At 44.2% G+C, this 22,990-nt stretch overlaps 1 long non-coding RNA gene across 1 annotated transcript; it reads left to right on the top strand.

Moving 5' to 3' along the window:
• Nucleotides 1-1,013: 1,013 nt before the first annotated feature.
• Nucleotides 1,014-13,076, top strand: LOC117046686. The gene is made up of 3 exons (XR_004426607.1): nucleotides 1,014-1,145; nucleotides 10,234-10,373; nucleotides 12,530-13,076. It is a non-coding gene; the product is annotated as an uncharacterized LOC117046686 (long non-coding RNA).
• Nucleotides 13,077-22,990: the final 9,914 nt, after the last annotated feature.

Here is a 22,990-nt window from a genome sequence, read left to right as displayed (position 1 = left end):
TAAATTTATAGTGAGAATAAAATAAGCCCTTAATTAGCAGCACATAACAGTTGTAAATGCTTCACCCTTTAAAAACAAAACAGATACCTGCCATGTTTACCTAATATATAGACCCACTTAAATATTTACAAAAAGTAATCAGAAACATGGCGGGGGGGGGAGGGAACAGAGGCAAAAGTGGACAGAGCAATAAATGTGAATCTTACCTTTGTCTGGTAAGCTAGTTCCTTCACACTCACATATCCCTCTCTATCCTCCCAGCGAGCATGAAGTATTGGCAGAGTTCAAGGACTCCTTCAAGGTAAAAGCACTCAGCGATGGTGTAGCTCAGGGCTGGTGAGCAGTGTTGGCTCAAGAGGGGTTGTGACCTTGGGAGAATACCCAGAAACAGATGAGAGGGCCACATTTGGGCCCCTGGGACTGAGATTTCCTATGCATGCCTTCTTGGCACTCCTGCAGTTGTTCAGTGAGGACTACTAGTCTCTTGCCCAACTGATTGCATATATTGGAACACTGTAAAGAAGAGAAGCTATTCCTCTCGTGACCCTGCGCAATTGTTTAGGTCATTTGAGGAGGCCCTGCTACATGTCCTCCTACCAGTTGCCAGGATCATGTAGCAGGAATTTCTCTGTTGCCTGTACCTAGGTTGTGGAATACCCTGCCTTGGGAAAGTCATCTTTTTTTTTTACTCCCTGATGAAGTTCTGCATGAAGCTGAAGGCTCTATTGTTCTGGATAGGTGATTTTGATCTGGTTTTTGCCTGATTCCCCACTGCAAAACACAATCTTCTTTTGCTATTGCTGGGCTGATAACTCAACTGACACCACTACTGGACTTATTTCAGACCTTCAGCTGCATGACATAGCCTAGAGTCATAAAGGCTAACCTGACCAATCAGATGACTCTCAATGATGACACTGTGGAGCATCAGACGTTGCCACGGAAATGCTGCCTGGTTACAATCAAACAGGGCACCACCCTTAAGGCAGCTTTGAGGTGGGGCAGTGCTCAAGAGTGACCCCTAGATAAGGAGGGCTGTCCATCTTCAAATTCTGCATTATCCTTGAGGGAACAAAATAACATATCCAAAAAGTCTACCTCAGACAGGAAAGGAAGAACTGTCCCAGATCAATCAATTTAGAAATGTGAGTAAGCCTACAGTTATTTCTTTCTTGCTTGAGAAATGGAGTGCTGGTTCTTTTAGAAACACTTTGAGTACTACCAGCAGAGTGGTTTCTTTTGTGTAAATATTATATGTAACTTAGCAAATTAAGAATCAAAAATAAGTAACTCTTCGAGGGAAACCAGGGAATATCAAGACTGCTTTGAGGATTTATATGAAAACCAATGCTGCAATCCTATACACAGTAACATGGGAGCAAGACCCACTGAACTCAGTAGGGCTTTCTCTGTGTGGAGATGAGTGAAAATTTAAAGGCAAACTTAGCTTTCGTGTGCATGCACTTCTTCAGATACTAAGTCACATTTTCCGAAAGAAGATGTGAACCAAAACACAGTCATCCTTCACAATTCACTTAATGTGTACAGAAATTCTTCTACAATATGAGTTGGATTCCCATCAGCCTCCACGAGCATGGCCAACAGTCAATAATATGAATTTTCAAAAAAGACAATTTTCCTTCGAGCCAGATGTTAGAAACAAAGAAAAGTGAACAGATGCATCTGTGCTAGAGCATTGCATTTTTACTGAGTTATTATCCCACATCTGTAGACTTTTCTTTTTTCCATTCCCAAGGTAGAAGGCGGAGTTGGACCAGATACTTATTTGGGTTGCCAAAAAAACATGGTGGTAACTAAAGCTTTCACCATACACCAAGTCCCTTTGGGATAAAGCGTTAAATGAAAAAATACATGTACATTTTGGAAATCTAAAAACTGAGTAGGAGGAAATGTTTGCTGCTCTAGCTTTATTGGGTTCTTAAAAGTCAGTTGGAAGGCAGTGGACAGGAGGTGGGGAAGCCTTTCTATTGCAAAGCTGGATATTAATTTGAAAGTGTGCTAGATAGCTAGTCAATTGAAGCCAAATAAGCTGATGCTTAGTGTTGTTCCTTCCTTACAATAATGTCTCAGTGTGCCCTCTCCCTTAATTATGTCTCATGATAACTCAAAGCTGAGAAGAATTTTGCCGATAGGTGTGCTTCTCGAAAGCTACTGGTGTAATAGCTAAAGTTGCAAATGTAACCTCACTTAACTGGTAGTAAGCCCCGTTGAATCCAATAGGACTTACTTCTGAACAGAAGAAGCGTCCTCCTGGTGGTGAGTCTCTTGAGTCCAGTCTCCAGTCTCCACCAATGGTCAGGTGGGTAATTTCCAGGCAACCTCTTTATTGCGCATTCATCCTGGTTCGTTTGCATATAGTTGGTGGGGAAGATTAGACAATGTAGGCTATTGACTAAGCCATGGGTGTCAAACACAAGGCCCGTGGGCCTAATCCGGCCCGCCAGACCTCGTCATGTGGCCCGTGTAGCGGCCGCCAGCCTTCACCTTTTATTCTCGCTTTTTTTTTTAAACAGCTTCAGCCGGTAGCGATTTTTAGGCCGTTCTAGGACTCCCCTTCTCTATAGACCGTCCCTTCCTCTTTCCCCCGAGTGCCTACCCCCTTTCTTCTTCGTCTCTATGATCCGCGCGACCTTTCGGAGGCGATTGGCTGAGGGCGGCTTGGCGGAGCTCTCGCGAGAGGCGTGGCCTTCGAGAGGCCGGCGGCGGGGGTGTGGGGGGAGCGAGAGCGGCGCTGGGAGGAGGGGGGCAGAGCAGGTGACGGGGCCTGGTGTTGAAGGCCTGGCGGAGGAGGAGGCGGCGAGCTCGGTTGGTGAGTAAAATGGCGGCGCCGGTGGGGGAGAGAGGGTCACCTGTGGGTGGAGAGAAAGGCGGCGGCAACCCGTGAGGGGCATGGGGGCCTTCTCCGTGGCGGGATGCAGTGGCGCCGAGGGGTCCGCCCCAGCCTGGGCCTGCTCTCGGCGGGCGAGAGGAAGGAAGCCCTGAGACGCGGCCGGGAGGAGCGGTGGGCGGGCAGCTCATGTCGCAGGAGACTCTGCCGACACGGCCGCTTCTTCCTATTCTTCCTGGGTTTTTCCCCCCTTCTCTCCCCCTCCTCCCCCCAATTGACACAACGCGGCCTCATCTTCGTGCCTGTTTCGGAGGCAAAGCTTTCGGGGTTTCGTTTCTTTTATTGTTGTTATTTATACACTGCTCCCCCGACATGCTCGTTTTTATTTCAAAGAAATGCAAGCTTTCGTGGAGCACTTCTTTTTTTTAAAAAAAAGGGGGGGAGGAAAGGGAGAAACTGGATCCGATTCCTGCCTTGCGCGAAACGGATTGTGGCGCCTCTTCTTCGCAAGCTTTTTTTCAATAAAATCATTTTTCAATAAATTGTACAATAATTGTACATTTGAATATCTACTTGCCATTATTCTGACACTGTTTCTGCTTTCAGTGCTAGTTATTACTTACATTATTACAAAAAACAGTAATAATTGAATGCAGTGACAATAATTTATGATAATAAAGAGTGGACACATAGTCCTACAGATACAATCGGCCCTTTGAGAGTGACCAAACTGCTGATGCGGCCCCCAATGAATTTGAGTTTGACACCCCTGGACTAAGCATTCATTGTATTTGTTTTGGGGGAGGCCATACAATGTTGCATCAAGCAAATATTATTCCACACTTTTCAGCCCTTTCCTTGCCAGAAATCTGACGGTGGGGCAGGTTCGGTTTGTTGCACAAGAGATCCAAATCAAGTTTTAATTGCACAACCTGAATTTGCTGGCATATATTTGAATCCCACCCCAAAACAGCGATAGTCTGGAAGCGCCCCCAGATGCCCCCAGGAAACCCAGAAGCAACCACCAAAACTCTCTTTTGCCCCACCATCTATGATTCAGAGCTATACTGCCTCGGCACATGGAGTTTCTTGTCAACCGTGCTTGGAAATTCATTGTATACATGTTAAATGTTCTGCTAAAAAGATTAGTTCCTGTTGCAAGCCTGGGGGACCTTAGCACCCCAACCCCAACTCAGTGTCTGGAGAACTACAAGTTCTGCATCCCTGTTCTGTTGCCCCAATAAACTCTACACATCTTCATGCGTGGCTGAAGAAATAAAGATATCCAAGGAAGCAATAAGGAATTCCACAGAAAGAAAAGGCCAGTTGTTCTGGACATTGTCAGCCTGTCATCATCAGCTCAGAAGTGAGCACATCACTGCCTGCTTTTCATTGGGATGGTTGGTAACTGCAAGGCCTGCCAAACAGCGATATACTTAAGCACCAAGTGTGGTGGTGACAAGCTGACATCCCCCAGAGCAAGTGTGAAGGCTCATGGTGGTGCCCACGTGTTATGTACTGAGTTGAATAGGATCCAAAATGCAGCAGTCTGATTGGTCCTAGAACAATAGGATTGAGATTGCAGCAGTCTGACTGGTCCCAGAACAATAGGGTTGAGATTGCAGCAGTCTGATTGGTCCCAGAACAATAGGATTGAGATTGCAGCAGTCTGATTGGTCCGCAGGAGCCACCCAATCCAGCTCCAGGTGGAAGTGAATCCGCACTCCGATTGGCATACAGGAGTATCCTGGAATTTGCCAATCACGTGGGGCCCATTGTGTAAATAGTGTATATAAAGCAAACATTTTGGGGGAACTGCATTCCTCACTACTATGAGCTGAATAAAGAGCATGAAATTCACACTTGACTCCGAGTATATTTCACCACGGCTAAAAGACAGGCTGTAGTTCTACCAAAATAATGATTATCCTAAATGTCAGCCATAAAGACATGCAAAAATACAGGTTGCTGGGTGTTGCTCTCTCAAATGGGGACACGCGCTCTATCTAGCTATCATCTATCTTTTGTTTGATTGTAATAAGTGACTTACAAAAAAAAATCAACATAAAACAGTTAATTTCCATTCCTCTCACCAAACCGTTCTTTGGCAGGTCTGCTATAATCCTGAAGTCTCTATGTCCAAGCCATTTGTGCTACAGATGAACACAGGTTGCACTTGAATTCTTCTTGACCATATTCGCTCTTTCTTGACCTGTATGTAGCACAAAGGCTCCATTATTTTCAAAACTATCTCTGTCTGTCTATCTATCTATCTATCTATCTATCTATCTATCTATTCTATCTATTCTATCTATCTCTATCATCCATCTTTTGCTTGATTGTAATAAGTGGTTTACAAAAGAATCAACATAAAACAGATATATAAAGCATTCAAAAGATAATTAAAACCAACCATAAGCTTCAAGCTTTCAGTAAGCTTCAGGAGGACAATATGCTACCTGGATAACGCATGGTCCCAAACCTGCATTTGCCAAGGTAATGTGAATACTTGGGTAGGGTAGGGCAACCTTTGAAGGAGAAAATTGGAAGATTTTTTTGGGGGGGAGTGCTTCATTCTTCCTTTGTATATTGAATAATTCCTGGAAATCCTTTCCAACATTGGTTTTCACAGTCCCAGAGGCTGACTTGCAGGTAGGTGGGCAGTTTTTTTTAAAAAAAAAAGTGGTGGTAGAGCAGGGAAGAACTAGCATGTTTAATTAGTCCTAGACCCACTCTCCCAAGACTCATTCCCAGAACCCCCTTTCTACTGGAAATATCACCTCTCAATTCCTGCATTAGTGCTGCAAGAGAAATACAGAAACCGGAACTCTGTGTTCATCTTTATAAAATGGCAGTTCTGCCCTTAGCTTCCTTTAAATTTGATTTTTTTCATTTTAAATGCAGGATTCTAGTCTCAAGCAATCTGTACATTTCCCATGCTGGTTGGATTAAACATATTCTTAAAGTTTTCAGATCTGGGGAAGTCCTAGAGCATACAAACTATGATTAGAATTCCAGTTTATGGAAGATCATTGACTGCCAGACTTTATTGAAAACCTGATGACTCACAATGAGCTGGAAAGGCTGTGGGCTGGTTTTCTTTTTTTCTTTTTAGTTGGGCATAGCATTTAACAGTTTGGGAAGAAGAGAGGGAGCAACAAGAGGAAATAAAGTACCTGTTTATTTGGTAACCTGTAGTAATGGAGCATTATTGGATAATCACCCATGTCAAAAACTTGGTGCTGGGGAAAGCTAGTCTGCCAGAAAAAAAAGTATAGCCTTCTCTTTATTATGCTAGTGTACTATGTGCAAGAAGGTGTTTTAAAACAGTAACAACAAAAACCCTTATGGGAATATCTGATCATGCAACACATACCTTTTTTTACCTCTTTGGCTGTGCCAGAATTTTCTCACTCTGACTTGGCTTTGTGACATCATCATGCTGTCGAGTTTGATTGACTGCGTGGTGTTATTGCAAAGCCAAGTCAGAGCAAGGGCAATGCTTTCAGAATCTTTAGCTATCTGCATATCTGCTTCTAAGTTCTAAGCAAAAGCAAGGGTGGAAGGGTTTTAACAGGAATGTCAAAGGAAGCAGAAAGGGTTTCAACACACGAACGGCATTCTGAAGTGGTCCAGTCATCCAAAGGTAATACTGCAAAAAACTTCTGAATGTGTAGCTGCTGAAAAAGTTGAATATAAGTTGAAGAGAATCTGATTGGACAGGCACATATTTTATAAGCACCTTCCAGGCAATATGGACATGACTGTGACCTACCCTAACAATACATCTAGGGTGTTTGTAGTTCTTTCACCTCAACATTTAACAAGTGGTTTGTAGCTTCTCAGCTCCTATTACCCCAGAACAAAGAGATCTTGATGAATTACCATTGTTGTGAACAAATTCTCTTTTCGCTTGTAATGGCATCCTGTGTAAATGCAACTTTCTTTTGGAAATAATTGCTAGCGAATGACTGAAAACAATGGCTTCCTTTTGCAGTTCTTATGGAGATGTGAAACGGTGATATCACTTCATAACTAGGAACATGATGAATTGTTTCCTTGAGGTTTATGAATCACTTCTTTGGTTGTGACCTCCATAATAGACTACAAACCAAATGCCAACTTCAGAAATAACCGTTTTGGTTGTTACCATTACTCAGAAACAAACACCATAGTTTAGTATTATCGGCTAATAATATGGAAAACCTAAACGTTTAACAGAAAATAAATAAATAGATTAGGTAGGAGATTCTGCCAATCTAAGAGACAGAGATTTTCAGAAACCCATTTGAATGTTTGTGTCAGATCAGTGACTTCCTGAGTAACTTCCTCCTGAGTTTTCCTGGTGTAATGGAAGTATTGTGGGACGGGGGGGGGGACAGCACACATTACAGAGGAATGCACAAATTTGTAACCGAGTGTGTGCTCTACAGGGATATGTATTTCATCGTGAATCCCTGATGAATGTACCTTTATTATATACTGTACACAGATAGGTTTGCACTTTGCTATTGTAGGAGTACTCTTACAGCATCTAGGGTTGCATGACTTGCATTGCAAACTTGGCCCCTTCTGGACCTTCAGTCCACATTACCATCTCCAAACAAGATGCAGTTAGATGGCAGATGAATCTTTGTGTGTCGTCATGCAACTTAGCAGCTCAAACAAGCTGTGGATAATTTAGGGTATTTCTGAGATGCTCTGCTGTAGGAAACTGCAGCCTTGAAGGCACAGCCACAAGCTCAGCTCCTGTTTGGAGCAGGTTTGTTTGTTTGTTTTGTTTCCTGATTTTTCTTCGATGATCCATATGTAGATAGTCTCTTATAGTGCTGCAAAGCCATGTGCCCATCCCTGGGCAAAGAACACAGGTCACACACATTTCCCTGCAAGGTGGTAGCTGAGACCACTGTTTTTGCGTGGGTGGGTGCAGGTTAGGACTGAGCTGAATTGTTCTAAAACAAAAAAAATTGATGCAAAAGGGGGAGTTTTGGAGATGTGGCTTAAAAGTTTCAAAGAGAATTTCCCCTTCTTAATCTAAGTGGCTTTTTAGCTCCCCCCCCCACTCTGTCTTTGGCTGTGCTAGAATGATGGTGAAAAGTATTGTTCTTACTCTAATTTGGCTCTGTGACATCAGGTAGTCTAGGCATAGTCAACATGTTGTTGGACTACAACTCCCATCATCGTTGACCGCTGGCCATGCTAGCTGGGGCTGATGGAAGCTGGAGTTCAACAATATCAGGATGGCGTCATCTTGGCTACCTCTGACTAGTCAGATCTTATTTACTATGTGGGGTCATCATCACAAAGCCAAGTCAGAGAGAGGGTGGTGCTTCCTGCCCTCGCTCTACCGCTGTGCAGGCACAGGAAAATAATGTTGCTGATCAATAACATGGCGTATGGACACTGTCACTACCAAGGCTATGATGGATGGCCATTTCATGCCTGTTTTCAACTCACCCCCCCTCAAAAATCACTGAAGTGGGGGGACTGTTCTCAACAGGCAAACAGTGGGTTGTGAAGTTCAGAAGCTTTCTTCAGCTCAGATGTAGTATATGTAAAAGCTAGCAGAAGAAGCAAAATAGAGAGCAATGTGATTATAGCCACAAAAGAAAACCATATCTGAGCAATAAGCAATGCCAAGGGCTGGCGATGGTGGGCTGTGGTGTTTGGAGAACTGAAGCTATCAGTCCAGTCAGGGAAATCCACTTGTCTTGAACTGCTAGCATTGTGGTTGGTTGAGGGACTGAAATAAAACACACGCTTTCACAATTGTCTGCATGTGCTATCTGGTCTTTACTCAATGTGTATTGTGAGATTAGGGTTCTCAAAATTCTTTTGGAAATGTAAGGGGTTTATTTGTCAGACTTGCCCAGTGTCAAACAATGAATCTGCAGTTCAATTGATATTAAAACAAATGTGGTTACTTTCCTTTCAAATATTGGTGGGCATGACTCAGACCATGGAGGAGAAGCTGAGGTCAGGCCAGAAGCAGGATGCGGCCACATGTACAGAGACCAAAATATCTATCTATCTATCTATCTATCTATCTATCTATCTATCTATCTATCTATCTATCTTTAAATCACTGGGCCAGATACGAAAGAAGCCTTATCTGGAGAAGCTGCTAGCTTCTAGCAACAGTTCACAAATTTTAATTAAATATATATTTTTTATTTTTTTAAAAACTGTCTCACACTGTTAGCTGTGCTTTAGAATTGTTTTTACACCAAACCACAACATATAAGGATTATTGACTAGAATTAAATAGGCGACTCTCAGTACTCATTTATCATTTACAAAAGAAAAACACAAACTGAAATCATTTTGGTAATTCAGGAATCCAAATTGCTTGCAGCAATTGTAGGATGACAGCAGTTCTATCTGAAGTTTGGTTGATCCTACCCTGTGCTTGGGCGGGGGGAACCAGGGAAATTCATGACAGAAAGATGCATGCTTCTAGCAAATCTCAGTGGGTGGAAGAATCTAGATTTTCCTTAGCATACAGCAAGGATGAAGAATGTGTTGTAAACCACACTGTGATCCTTGGATGAAGGGTGGCATAGAAATTTAATAACAAATTAACTAACCAACTAACTAACTAACTGCCGGTAACTAATAGTCATATCTCATCATCCCTGACCATCACCCATCCCATTGCCAGATATGCTGGTCTCCAATAACACCTGAAGGTCCATAGCTTCCTCATCCCTGGAAGAAGACCTCAGTTTGTGATGTCGCTGACTGCTGCAGCCCTTGTTTCTTTTCTCTCACCCCTTTTTCTTGTTCGGTCTCTTCTTTTCCCCTTTCTGCCTCCTTAGTTTTTCTAAAATTGGTGGATCATTTCCTAACCTCGCAGTGGGTTTGAGGGCTCAAATGGTTGTTTGAAAGGTCTGCGTTGTTTATTCATTGTTTTCGCAGCAACTATCATCAGTCAAACATTGTGTTGTTCTAATAGCACTTCTCATTTAGCTGGGAGGAATAGCTTTAGGATTGCTAAGTGTCTGGAGGGTGTTGGCTACTAAGACATGTTTTTTAAGCAGGCCATAATAGTTTCTACAGCTGTTAACAGTTCCTAGAAGAAAGGCCGCATTATTCGTCTGTGTTTAAAATGTGCATGACTGGCATTGCACAGAAGTCAGATTAGGAGAATGTCATACTTTTTTCCCCTTTTCTAATTTATGTTTTGTGAAACTTGGCCAGGAAACACTTCAATAACTAGAGAAATTCTTTTCAATCAACATGTGGTACATTGTATTGTTATAATTGCTCAGACCTCGCCATGAAAGTTGTCTTTGTATGTGTAGATGTACAATCTGTACTGTTTTGTTTTTTATTTATTCTGCATTCTTTATTCTAATGTGTGTTCTTCTCTCCCCCCCCTCCAGGCCAGAAAGATTGTTATTGAGTTCTGCACAAAGCTGAAATAATGCTGTGTGTTAAAAAATGTGAAGAATTTGAAAAAGTTATAAAAATTTATAAGTTGGCTCGACGCTGAGGAAATTTCTGCATATTTTAATATAAATAGGTAATGCAAATATTTGTTCTGTGCATTCAGAGATGCTCTCTGTTTTCCAAAAGTACTGGTATTTAGTTCTGATTCAGATAAAGCGGTTGCAGTTCATTTTCACTGTTGATTAGTGACCAAAATGAATGTCATTCCAAAAGGCATAGCACTGATGATATGGTTAACTGCATAACGTACAGCAGTGAAATGCAAAACAGGGAATAGTATCAATGTGCAAACAGATTCGCTGTGTACAATTGACATCTACCAATGTTAGGGCCGGCACTATCCATGCTTAAGAGGCAGCAGCGGCTTGGCGGCAGCACACTTAAAAGGACACCTGCAGTGCTACATGAACCCTACATGAATCAACAGAGCAGCTCAGAGTCCTCAGCGACATCAAAGAGAGTCCCAGAATGCACTTGCAGATTTCACAGAGATGCCCTGGCCTCATTTAGTTACGGTGGTAAAAGTTATTGAGCTGGCTCTGACTTAAATGAATGGAAACCGTCCCATAGCATTCTTTACAATTTGCGCTCATGATGGTATTGAGACTGTTATACTGTTTGCATCTGTCAATGTTTCAGAGCAGACTTACTGCTCATTGGAGGTCCCTTAGCTTTCTTCTGAAATCTTGTAATTTTCCATACCACATATGTTCCAGGTATGGTTTTCCCTCCACTTTGGTTGCACTATAGTGCAGGAGTACACCTCCAGATGGCAATAATGGAGTAACACTGGAGAAGCATAACTAACATATTGGCCTCACTTTCCCCCCAAATTCCGACAATGAAAAGTTAAAGTGCGGTTTATAGTCACTTACAGTATGCAGCCAGGAGCGCGGGGCAAACAGCGGCAGGAGTGCGGCAAAGGGGCGCCTGCCCCATGTGTATTCCCTGTCCTCTCCCCCAAGGCCGGGAAAGGAGAGAGCAAGGAAGGGGAAAGGCTGCCAGTAACGCAGTGTGGCTCCCCCCACCCAATATGCAGCCAGGAGCAGCGAGGAAGGGAGCGGCTTATATTCAAGTATTTTTTCTTTTTTTTCCTCCCCCCCTCCAATTTTAAAGGTGCGGCTTATGTTCAGGTGCAGCTTATATTTGGGCCAGTACAGTAATACGGTGGAATGGTGTGTGGACAGTCACGACTGTGCTATTATTGCATCAATTATATAAACAGAATTGTAGAGCTGCACCCCTTGCCAGTGCATTTTCATTATAGATATATCAGTAGACAAGCAGGACATAGGTGATGCATATTGACACAGCAGCTATAAAAATGGAGAACTATTAAGCAGAAATCATAGCCGATTTAAGAGGCACACAAGTGAAAACGTAATGGGAGCTAGATCTGGAATGAGGAAGTAGGAGTTGTGAGTAAACACAGCAAGAGACAGTATAGATCTGGGCCACAATTTCTCAGAAAATAATGTTCTGTTAACTTTTCTGGGAATTTTCTTAGTCACCTCTTGAATGTTTTTGAATATTCTAGGACAATAATACGACCACCCCCCTTTGCTGTTCATAAATGTGGTGAAGAATTTTGAGAATTTGTTTTGTGCAAATCTGAGTGATCAAAGGAATCTATCTCTCCCTCTCTCCCTCTCTGATTGAAGAGTGCCAAGAATAGTTACATGCACAGCTGGAAAAGAAATGGAAGCTTCGAGGAAGCAATGGGCAAGGAAATGGGAGTAGCAGAAAGTGACAACTGATCCACTCTTCTAAAAACAATGAAACAAATCTCTCCTTTGAAGGGTAACACTGTGACCTCAGTGGAGTACTGTACTCTGGAGCTCAATTTCTCCAAAGAGGGCCAAGCTACCCATGTGGCAAGGTGATGTGAGTGCCTCAGGCAGCAATATCCACAGGTGCAGCAGATCTGAGATATTAAGAACTACAGAAGGGAGAAAGGGGAAGTCCTGTTGTGCAAGTAGAAGTCTGTTCCACTGGTAGACAGACACAGTTAGGTATCACCCAATATCACCTAGTTTGTTCGTGCTAAGCCACGGTTTAATAAACAATTGCTTCTTAAACCATGACTTAGTGTAACTCTGGTTTGTTTATTGCCACCAAATCCATGGCTTACAAACCTTGGTTTGTTTTAAGTTTTTAACTATGGCTTGGCATTATGTGTGAACACAGCAGCCTTCCTTAACCTTGGTTTGTTTGGCCACTCCACTGCAGATGCTTGCCAAGCTACAAAGGCAAGAACAGATGGAAAACAAATCATAATTTGGAGAAGTAAGCTGTGGTTTGTTGATCATCCATTAGACAACTCATGGTTAACCGCAAACCATGGCTTAGAATAATGTGAGAACCAGGCTAAAGTCTCAGGACTGGCAGATCAGACAACCTAGAATCCTAGAACTGTAGAGCTGGAAGGGACCCCAAGGATCATGGCAACTTGTGCCATTAAACAACTGTTTTATTCTGTTACTAATACATATTCCGTACCTTTTTTTCCTGGCTTCATAATTAAGTGTGCACATTTCCTTCCAACTCATTTGATTCTTTTTTCATTTGTTGGGGTTTTAGTCCTTTGTAATTTCCTAGTAGTGAGTTAGTGATTGAGTGGGCTGGTTGTTGGTCTTGTGGCTGGAGAAGTTCATCACATTCTTGAAATGGAAAAAAAAAGTTCTGTTAACAGTAACATAAAAGAGAACTTCTCTCCAGCAGTGAAAAAGGAGAAGGAAACAGTTACTAGGACTAGAGTGATTTTTTTTCTTCTAAATTTGTCTCTTCCTCGGAAAGGTCTCTACAGTTCTTTCAATATAATACACACACACACGCATACCAACCTAAGCTTATTTCTGATCTTAGAGTCTGACAGCCGATGTGGGGTAGGGATTGAAGCAAAGGACGTTCCATTGCATATTTCCCTGCCCTCCTAAATGGCAGGCAGTGAAGGGGGGAGGGAACATACAATGAGATAAGATCACATCACCATTTTGGCTTACTAAATGTTACAAAGGAGAGCAGAAGAATAGAAGTGGGGGCACAGGTTGCAGCAGTCACATATCAGCCACCATATGTCGTTCCAGCATTAGGCTTCAGGTTGAGATCCAATGCTTCTAGATCATGATGCACGTACATCTTCCAAAAATCCACAAGATGCCTAGAAATGCCACCAGCTTGTGATCGGATCCTGTTCTGCTATAAATGCTAGCAGTGTTTCCCACACTGGGTGATACTGTGCTCTGGGAGGTGCTGGAACAATTTGGTGGGTGGTAGTAGTAGCCTCTGGTGAAATTGGAGAGGTACTGAATAAAAATAAGGAGGCAGTGGAAGCATAAAGAAATTAGAGAAGAGAAGAAAATTTTGAAAAACTGTTTGTACATATTTCATCTGTTGTATAATGACGTTTGCCGATGTAACATGGAGTTAAAGTCATAGTGATTACTTTATTTTCCAAATAAAACTAATCAGTGGTCAAGTCCGCCGACACAAATTTGTCACTGCATCTTTCTGTTTGCTCGCTTAGAGAAGGTAGAATTCCAGGGGGATTTTCTGAAAAGGCCAACTAAGTTTAGGAACCTCTGTGATAACACATCACAATGAGAAGTAACAGTTAACCTTAGCTAAGCTACAGCAATTGTAAAACTGCAGTTTAAGTAGGTGCTGAGAAGCACTGTGCATTTTCAAAACCGAATGATGCAAGTTTGATTCTGTACAAAATACAAAATTAGGCATGTCCCTCTGATACAGATCTGGCCTTCTTTGAAATACATCCCCAGTGTGCCATGTCTGCCTTGTTTTGTAAGGTGTCTGTTAATCATCATTCGCTATAATGTGTAAATGATGAAACCTCAGAGAGAGTTTAATAGTGAAATACAGAGTCAACACTGAATTGCAGTCATGGAAAATGGCATCACTGATTCAGTAAAGAGCAACGAAAAATACCTACATTGTGTCTTCTGCATGTGCTACTGAAATAGGTGGGGTGACTGGAAAACACCAACAGAGTAATCAGCTGTCTCTTTCTATTTTGATGACGATGGGATGCGGGGACTGTCCCTTTCTTGAGTTTCTTACTTGTGCTCTGGTTGGGGAGTCAGCCATATTCAACTAACTCTGATATTCACCCCATTTCTCCAACCGGCAAAAAATTCCAGGCGTGCAGCACTTACCGGTACCCAAGTTTGATTTCCTTTGGTATGAAGTCACTGGAGACTTCTTATTGTTTTGTAATTGAGTATTATTTGAGCACAGGTGGAAACACAGCTTAAACAATCCAACAGGTAGCCAAAGACAGCCAGCAACATGCTTCCAAAGAGCCCAAACTTAGTTTTCTGTTTCTCTGCCTCACTCAGAACTGTGATATTTCTTCACATGCAGGTACTTAGACATCCTCTTTAGCTGGGAGTGAGGAAAGTCTTCCTCCTTCCCCTTTTGAAGCATTTCTTAGCCATTCAGGGGGGAAGCTATCTAACCATCAGTTCATTTGGGAACACATGGCAGGGCTTTGAACATTTTTGTCAAGCCCAGAGCAGAGATGGAGAGCCTGTGGCTGGCTCCATATATTGTTGGACACACACACACACACACACACACACACACACACACCGTCATCAGCCTAAGACAGCACAGCCATTGATCAGGGATGATAGGAGTAAGTAGTCCACCAACACCTGGAGACTCAAAGGTTTCACCTCTCTGCCTTAGTTTGGATAGCTCAGCTGGTAGAACATCTCAGGGTTGTGTGTTCAAGCCCCTTGTTGGGCAAAAGATTGCTGTGTTGCAGGGGGTTGACATAGATGGGCCTCAGAATCTCTTCCAACTCTACAATCCTGTAATTCTGTGAACTCACACTGATAATACTGCTTACAGAAACCTGATAGGAAACCCATAGCGGTACAAAATAAACATGGATTATATGTTATACACTAGCAAAAGGCCTGTCACTAGGGTGGATGAACCTGTCTGGAAACAGTGTTTCTATACTGCAAGAACCCTTGGGTCTGTAGGAGTGCAATGTGCAGGATGCTCTCTCTCTCACACACCCACACACACCCACACCCACACCCACACACACACACACACCTGATCTACACACCCCAAGCCATTGCGTCAGCATTGGAACACAACACTGTTCCCAAGTGCTGCAGTTTAATTTTCCTTGTAGGACTGAAGGGCAACAATTCACATAAAGGGTGAATGTAAAGGGCCAGAGTGGAACTGTACTTGGGGAAGCCATTAGCTTGGAGCCAGTGTGGTGTAGTGGTTAAGAGCAGTAGACTTGTAATCTGGGGAACCGGGTTCGTATCTCCGCTCCTCCACATGCAGCTGCTGGGTGACCTTGGGTTAGTCACACTTCTTTGAAGTCTCTCAGCCCCACTCACCTCACAGAGTGTTTGTTGTGGAGGAGGAAGGGAAAGGAGAATGTTAGCAGCTTTGAGACTCCTTCAGGTAGTGATAAAGCGGGATATCAAATTCAAACTCTTCTTCTTCTTCTTGGAGCTAAATCTGCTCTCTTTCCCTGGTAACCCCCAGCTGCAGAAGATCAAACTTGCTCCCCAGTAGCAATCAGTAGGGCACCACCAGCACTCAGCTGACCTCCTGTCGCCTATGTCACCGTAGCTCACTGGGAGGCGGGCAGGGGAGGGCAAGGTGGCAGTGAGGTGGGTGCTGTGCAAATGCCGTGGCGAGAGCACCGCTGGTGCATTTGCACCGTGCCACCCTCACCTCTGGGCAACTTGCCCCCACTACTGCTGCTCTCTTCTCATGACCAAGGAGGATCAGAGGCTTTGTGGGGGCCAGTAGAAGATCTCAAGGGCACCGTTGCACCTGTGGGTGCCATGCTGGTGACCCCTAATTTAAGGCCCACACCAGAACTAGGATGCTTGCAAAGTTCTAAACATGAGATGACGACACCACACAAAACATCTGGGTTGTGGAGAGTGGGGTGAGGTGTGTGAGAGAGGCTGGGGTGCACACGGGGTCTGAGAGGACTGTATCACTGCAGCTGTGTAAGCCTGTGAGATGCTGACCACTACTGTCAAATTTCTGCTGGTGGTGCCTAATCAGGTAATTTCTACTGTGGGTCAACATCTAGAGGTTCCAGAAAATAGTTTATCCCTCCCCAATCTGGGTCAAGCCTTAGAGCCATTTGTCTGAACCTGGGCTGGCTTGCCTTGCCATAGTCCAATCTGATGGTATTTTGATCTCAGGGAGAGATCAATTGTATTTTTATGCCTTTAGAATAGCATCTTTTTTTGAAAATTAATGTAATTAATTTTTACTTTTTCTGCAGCGTTGCCCTCAGGACTTTGAGACAGAAGTCCATGACCCTCCACAGAAAAGTGAGCAGGGGGCTTTCCAAAGGCAGCAAAGCTAGCTTACCACCTCGATAAAGCCCCCAACTGCCCCTCCCCTTGTAAGACCCTTACATTGAGTGGTTAAAATGAGCAACTGCACCACAGCCTCCATCCCAGTCCACACAAGGGCACTTGTAGCAGCCTGGGAACCATAGCGAAATACAGAAATATAACTATAAAAGAATTCAAAAAATAAATCATAAAATAACCTGAGTTCTGAAAAATAGCATCAGCTAACGTCTGCCAGTGCAATAACTTTCCTAACCAGGAAGGTTTTTTTTGTTTTGTTTTGTTTACCAGTATCGTAAAGATCCCTGATGCGCTAGGAAGAGGCTGGCCAATTAGGGAGCTGGTGACCACATAGTGGTCTCCCTGAATGCTGAGGCCAAACCATATGCTTCCTTCTTTCTCCATTGTCCCCTTTGGTTGCCCCCTTGTCTCTTGAGTCATCCTGAGTGAGAAAGTTGCTCATTCCTCTTACAACACCAAGAATCGACACACCATCGCCTCGGTTCCTTCTCCTCCCGCCCCATAGCGAATGACTAATGCCTGTGTGATTGAGTAGCAGTCAACCAGTTGGCCTGGCAAAAATGTCTGAAAGTTCTCAGAATTAGAATCACTTTCCATCATGTGCCAAACAAGCCAGCAACAAGGCTTGTGATTGTGTTACAGCGATGCTACTGCTCTCTGGGCCATGCAGGGGCGGATTTAGGGCTGTGTGCGTGGTGTGCATGAACTGGGCACTGAGCCAAGGGTACACCGGGATGCATCTCAGCCTGGTAAGTGAGGTGCTGGGCTTTGGGAAGGAGGCATGAGAATCTGGCAGGGTCCTGGAGTCCTCCCATCTCCTTCCTAAAGCCTAGTCAGTACTTTCCTAGCTTTGGGATAGTTCTAGGAGCCTGGTGCCTCCTTCCCAAAGCATAGGGCCTCCTTACCCTCCTTTGGGAAGACAGTGTGAGAGCTGAGGGAGGGTGCCAAATTTTGGTTTTGCACAGGGTGCCATAGTACCTACTGGCCCATGCATTCTGGGTGAGGATGACTGAAGTAATGTGAAAGCAGGTTACTGTATAGGGTCCTGCTGTAGTAGGACACAGCATTGTTGGGCCAGACAGTCTTCAGGCTGCCAAGATTATGATCTTCGAAAAGATCAAAATTATGCCGTGGTGATTCTAATCCATGTTAGCGAGTGTGGCTATCTCAGGACAAGCATGCATTATGTACTAGTGGCAATGGCATCTGGCTAGGAGAAGGTGAGACAAAAACCTGCCATTTAACAAATTCTGGGAGGGGCTTGTTTGAGTAGCACACAGAATATACCAGCCCCTTAATTTTAGCTCAGTCTTGCTTGAGTCATCTTTGCTGCGTGGGAGAGGTGTGAAGATTCGCTCTAATAGGGGGAAAACATTGCAGTCAATGGTTTCACTGCCTAATGCAATTAATTTCAAAATAGGAGTCAGGGAGGTGGGCGTTGCTTAATGCTACTACAGCAGCACAGTTACTTGGGAGCAAGTCCCACTGGAATCTGTGAGATCTACTCCCAAGTCAAGGGAGACCGGATCTGCGACAGTGTACAGATTAGTATGGTGCTCTTTTAAGTGGCTATGCCTCACGGTTGGGGCAGGATGTGGAATGAGGCCTCTTCTCTTCCAGAGCTCAAAGGAAACTGGGTGGAGATGATCACACTATCTTGGGCCTGCTGGTCCCAGATGTTCAGAAACCATGAGTCAGGCCTCAAAACTGTGAGATGAAACATTTGTTGTCAAGAATAGGACTGTTGCCTCTGCCCTATCTAATGGATTGTGTGATGGGCTTGCACTAGGGGGATCTGGGTTCGAAAACTCACTCTGACATAATGTTGCCAAATATATTTTTTATGTGCTTCATAGGTGGAGCCTGGGGCAGCTTTGATTGGTCAGGGATAGACCATGTTAGGCTCAGGCAGCATAGGGGTTTTGTGATGATATTTTTTCTTCTCTAGGTGGTGATGGACTGAGGACCCAATTCAACATTTGCTTAAACCAGGATAGGAACTGTGGCCCTGCAGATGTTGTTGGACTGCAACTCCCATCATCCCTGACATCGGCCATGCTTCAGGGGGCTGAAGGGAGTTGGAGTCCATCAACAAGAGACCTGTCTGCATGCGACATAACAGTAAACCGCAGCTAGGCCACCTGTGACTGGCCAGTTGTTGATGGACTCCAACTCCCATCAGCCCCAAGCAGCACAACCATTGTCAGGGATGATGGGATCTGCAGTCCATCAACAATTGGGCAGTCACAGGTTGACTAACTGTGGTTTACTGTTACATAGCATGCAGATAGGGTTTCTTCTTCTTCTTAAATCAGGGGTTCTTTCAGGGAAGGCAGTGCACAAGGCGAGGGAGACTTGTCTTTTCATTCCTTCACTGCAATTCACCCTCACCCCCAGCATGGCTGGGAGTCTTAGAGAGACTCACCACCCAACCTTGTTGGGGGATAGGACTTCTGGTCTGCTGATCAACTCAAGCAGAGGTTCGAGCAACATCTTCTTATCAAAACAGAGTGTAGCCAATTTTTGAAGTGTGGAGTGCAGCCACTTTTTAAACGTCCTGACGTTTGTGAATTGAATGTAAACACTTCAAAATGCACACGAAATTAACCACAATTATCTTGAATTTTTGCTTAATCCTCAAGAAAGAAGGGCGTTTTCGCTGGCCAGGTTTAATTCAAATCCCTCAAACCTCCCATGGGGAAGGTTCTTGGGAACAGTGGAAGGAGAAAGAATCTGCCCATGTGAAGACCATCAGGTGGAAACTCTTACACATATGGTTCTTAAATGTAAACTATATGCTGATCTCCGCCAGCAATTCCTAGATCAACTCTGTATCCCCAAATGGAAACCAGAGCTAGAGGTCATACATTTTCTATTGCTGGGTTATAACCAGGAGCTCACCAAGATAGTGGATAAATACATTTATTTGGTTTTTTGTCGTCGAAACACATTGCAGACGTCTGATCTCCCTGGAGACCTAGAAATGTTAATGTTAGACTGTTTTGCTTCTTTCACTTGACAAATGTTTTGTGTCACCGGGAAGGCGGTAATTCTGTATTGATTTGCTATGGATGTTTGTATGTGATGCCAATAAAAGGTTTGATGAAAATGCTTGTGAGTCTTGGCTAGGCTAAACAGGGCCTAAACTGCCGGGGGGGGGGTGTACAATTCAGGTTACGATGTCAGAATAAGTGTTTGGCTAAAATCTGATGAGAGAGAGAAACTCGTTTTCACAGTCCTGAGGTAGATATACTGCAAATATGCTAAAATGAAAAGCTGGGTGGATCTATTCACATGGTGCATTTGTCCAGGCTTTTCTGTACTGTTCAAGGGCTGATGAGCAGCTGTGGTGTGAAAAACCAAACCATCTAAAAACAGAACAATGCAGACAAGACCTGGCCTTATATCTTTTTTCCTTGGGAGCAATCAATAATAACCAGAATTGAATCTTCTTCCACCTTCTTCCTCTAGATCACTCATATATTTTTGTTTTTAAGAGTATATTCTTTAATTTTTTATATATTTTAAAATTTTCTGTATGGCATTATCTCCTGCCCAAGCAATGTAACAGCAGCAGCAGCAGCAGCAGCAACAACCACAACAACCAGGACAAATGACGAGAAAGCAACCTTGGTGTTATCAGCACAACACTCTAACCAACTGAGCCAACCAGGAAAGTGCTTGTACACAAGCCTCAAAGATTTGCTTTTGTTTCTGCACTCTTTTGCCTCTTCCCTTTCCCGGTGCACCACTGTCCTCCATTGCAAAAACAGTGACTCTCAGCTTGACCGGAAAAGAACTGGAAATGGTACCTCTCAGGTGAATGTAGGATTAACATACATCCATAATTCCCGAACATACATGGAATACTGCAGATGGAAGGGAGGGGGAAATCGGCCAAATGTCCATCAAAATCTGGACATGTGGCAACGTATGCCGATTTCCCTTAATGACCGCTCCCCACATCAAATGTGGGCGCCTTTTGTGTGGTCGCGCACAGCCCCAGTGCGGCTCCCGGTAGTTCGGGCTGGCTTCACCGTCCCCAGGCTGGGTACCTGGAGGTCTCCACCTACCTCAGCCAATCGCCCAATCCCGCCTGGGGAGGGGTTGCCAGGGGATTGGCCAAGTAAGGGGAGGGACCGCCCTGCCCACACAACAGAAGGTGAATCTTACCTGCGAAGCGTCAGTTGGCTCCAGAACTTCTCCCACCCTGCCCTCCCTCAGTTAAGTCTTTTTTTTTTTTGCAGGTTAACCTCTTCTCCACAGGTATGCGGGCGCTGCTATGTCATGGTCACTGTTGAAAGGCCGGAAAGGAATTTTCCTGCATTGGCAGGTTTTGCCTTTCCCACAGCAAAACGTCACAACTTTGGCGGTTTCAGGCCTTGGGTGGAATCCTTTGGTCTATCTTCCTAAATGGGGGGGGGGGTATGAAGCAGTGACCCCCCCCTTGCGGCGGTGATCCCAGGGTTCCCCATTAAAGGGGTCTTGATGAGAGGCATTGGCCATACGCTGAGAGGTTGTCATTGCTCTCCCTTCCGATGGCGGTGAAACAGGGGGCAGGCTCTCTGCTTGAACACATGTTCTCCAGAGCCAGCCCAATCCCCGCACATTCTGGATAACCCTGAAGTCTCCCAGATCCCAGGCTGGGGACTGGGAAGGATAAACGCCCAATGCCCGAGCCAAGGTCTCCCTACATCTGAAACCTAATAAAGTTGTGGCCAATTTTGATCCCATAGCATGTTGTTTTGAGTCATTATTCCGCTCGGGGGTCGCCTGGGGTTGGGGGGACTCCGCCTGTCCACGCAAAAGTACTGTAGCTTAAAAACATCAATTTTTGGGCAAAACAACTTTGGGCAAAACTTTTCTGTCCGGATTTTCACGTTTTGAAAACCCTATGGGCATGGAAATGAGAGGGAGTGGCACAGCACAGCACCACAATTGTCAGAAGGTCTGCCATGCACCCTCTGGGTCCACACAGAGATAGGAGATGCTTGAGATGTGTGTTCATGGCACAAAACAAATTACAACTATTCCAGCAGAATGTGTTTCAAATCAATGAATAGTGTAGGAAAGGGAAGACCTTGGGATCATCATCACCATCATCATTTTATTATTTATACCCCGCCCATCTGGCCGGGCTTCCCCAGCCACTCTGGGTGGCTCCCAACAGAATAATAAAAACATGCTAAAACATCAGACACCAAAAACTTCCCTAAACAGGGCTGCCTTCAAATGTCTTCTAAAAGACGGATAGTAGTTTATTTCCTTGACATCTGATGGGAGTGTGTTCCACAGGGTGGGTGCCACCACCGAGAAGCCCCTCTCTGCCTGGTTCCCTGCAACCTCCCTTCTCGCAGTGAGGGAACTGCCAGAAGGCCCTCAGAGCTGGACCTCAGTGTCCGGGCAGAATGTTGGGGGTAGAGATGCTCCTTCAGGTATACTGGGCCGAGGCCGTTTAGGGCTTTAAAGGTTAGCACCAACACTTTGAATTGTGCTCAGAAACGTACTGGGAGCCAATGTAGGTCTTTCAAGACCGGTGTTATGTGGTCTCGGCGGTTGCTCCAAGTTACCAGTCTAGCTGCCGCATTCTGGATTAGTTGTAGTTTCCGGGTCACCTTCAAAGGTAGCCCCACGTAGAGCGCATTGCAGGGATGGTGTAGCTTGCACAGCACTTCAAAAATATGCCTACATCCAGCACTGCATCCAATATTATCAAGCAGTGTGTACACAACCAAGGAAAAATATGCCACGACATCTTATCATGGATCTCCCACATTATATCCAGTTCAGCCTGAGGTGTCTCTTTACTGGGGCAAAAACATTTTAAAAGCAGTTCTATTTGGGAGCCTGAATTAGCAACTAATATCACATAAATAAAATCAAGTAAATTGAACACTGGCTCAGCTCCTACTCTCTTGACCCTTTCATGCTTCAGGTAGGTTGTTTGACGTGTATTTTTTTTATAAAAAAATGTTGCAGATTTACATTTATGTCTGCCTTGCAAAATGAAATCAAAATCACAACAATTGAAATGTAACCCTTGTAAGACTACTGTAGAAGCTGAGGGTAGAAGTGTTCATGACATCATTGGCACTGGTCAATACATTTCCTCTGCAGTTGGGTTTTCCCCAGTTCACACTATTAACGCTGGAAACTTTCTTTTTTAAAAAATTAGGACAGAAAAGATATGTTTGCCCTGAACACAGGGAAGGCATTTTCAAAGCTTTGCCATCTCTCCAAAAGTTACATCAGAGTTCATATTTATGTTTTATGTGTTAACTATACAGTACAGTAGTACATA

The sequence above is a fragment of the Lacerta agilis genome, chromosome 5, assembly GCF_009819535.1.
Source record: "Lacerta agilis isolate rLacAgi1 chromosome 5, rLacAgi1.pri, whole genome shotgun sequence".
NCBI lineage: Eukaryota > Metazoa > Chordata > Lepidosauria > Squamata > Lacertidae > Lacerta > Lacerta agilis.
The sequence above is the reverse complement of the archived record's forward strand: the minus strand, read 5'-3'. Positions and strand labels throughout refer to the sequence as shown.